The sequence below is a fragment of the Macaca nemestrina genome, chromosome 14, assembly GCF_043159975.1.
Source record: "Macaca nemestrina isolate mMacNem1 chromosome 14, mMacNem.hap1, whole genome shotgun sequence".
NCBI lineage: Eukaryota > Metazoa > Chordata > Mammalia > Primates > Cercopithecidae > Macaca > Macaca nemestrina.
Window position 1 is genome coordinate 34,776,860 of NC_092138.1, and position 1,820 is coordinate 34,778,679.

Consider the following 1,820-nt stretch of genomic DNA (forward strand, 5'->3'; position numbering starts at 1 on the left):
GCGCGCACAAACCCTGCGGAATTCCGAGCGCGTGGGGGCCTCGCGAGAACGTCAAGGGAAGGCGCGCGCTGGCGGCGCCGAGGCTTTCCCGCCTTCCCAGGGGTCTCAGGTGGTCGAAGGTAGCAGGCCCTGGCTCCTAAAATGAAAGCCAAAATCCCCTCAGTACCCCGCTACCCTCCGGTTTGATTCATTTTTCTTTCGTTCCCCAATGGGAGATTCCTCACCAAGCGAGAGAGCATAGGACCCCTGTGACCTGATAACCTACGTTGAAAGGTGTTGCTCCCTCCACCTGGATTGCGTTTCCTGTTCTTGTTTGCCGGGTTGTTAATGAAGCTTCGTCTCCCTCACAGAAACCCCCTCTCATCTCTTTCACGGTGTTAATCGACCTGTTTCCATTTGTGGGCGTGTGACCTCTTTCCTGAGACCCCCGCTTCATGAAGGCAGGGCCTGCGTCTGTTCTTGCTTTCCACTGTACCCCGGGGGCTAGCATTTAGCTGGCAATCAAATATGTGGTGAAACGTTTGTGTGTTGCATATGGGCATGTGCATTTAGTCAGGTTCAAAGATTCTTCAGAAAAATCCTACTGGTTCACAGGGAGGCATAGGCCTTAGCCTCAATCTCCGGAAAAAAGAAGTAGGGATGCTGTCTTGAGGTACCTGGGATAGAAATGTGGTTCTTTCGGTTAGAGAACGTAGAGGATTGTCTGTTACCAAATTAACTTGTGACAGGGACCCCTAGAGGATTTGCCTTGTAAGAATAACAGCATGCGGCATGAAATGCTCATTTAGGTGAGATAATTTTGCTCAGTAGGGAAGGGGCATGGAAGCGAAGCACAATCGGCGTAGGTAGCTTTATCATTTTAAATGAAGTTCTGCGTTATTAGTGTGTTGGTGTGGAAGGATGTACTATCGGCCACAAGAGGGCATTCGGGGGCTGTCTCAGGAATAAGCTTCAGGATGCTGAAGCTACAGGTGCCAGCTTATCAGTGATCTTACCATTTCCCTACACAATTTTATTTTTTTCTCCCTTTCTTTTCTGTCTTCTGACTCTGTCTTTTTCTTCATTTTCCATTTCCCCATCTTTTCCTTGCTTCCCAGTGGCATCTATGAATGCTGTTATATTAACTGCCCATTGGATTTTTTAAATGGTTGATATAATATAGATTAGTAAAATTTAATCACCTTCCTTGAAAAACAACTTATGTCCGAACTATAGTGGGCCACGAGTCCTAGTCAGAACTTTATCAGCTAAAGTTTTTGAGAAAGGAAAATATTAATCATACTGAGATGAATGTAAGCCCACTATAGTGGCAAAACGTAAAAAATGTAAGCCCACAAGGCAAAACCTATAGTAGATATATAAAAGATTTTAAAAAAAGAAATCAAAGCATACCACTACAGGAAATCATCTAACCACAAAGAGAGCAAGAGAAAAAGAAAAGAACAAAGAATCTACAAAATAACCACTAAACAATTAGCAAAATGGCAGTAGTAAATTCTAACCCATCAATAACTACTTTGAATGTAAATGGATTATGTTATTTGATTAAAAAAACAAGGCTGAATGGATTTAAAAAACAAGACTCAACTATATACTGCCTACAAGAGACTCATCAAGGGACCTGAACTATACTTTAGAACAAGTGGAGCTAACAGATATTTATGGGACATTCCATCCAACAGCAACAGAATACACATTCTTCTAAAATGCACACAGAACATTCACCAGAATAGATCATATGTTATGCTACAAAGCAAGTCCTAATAAATTTAGGATAATAAAATAATATCAAATATCTTTTCTGACCACAATGGGATGAA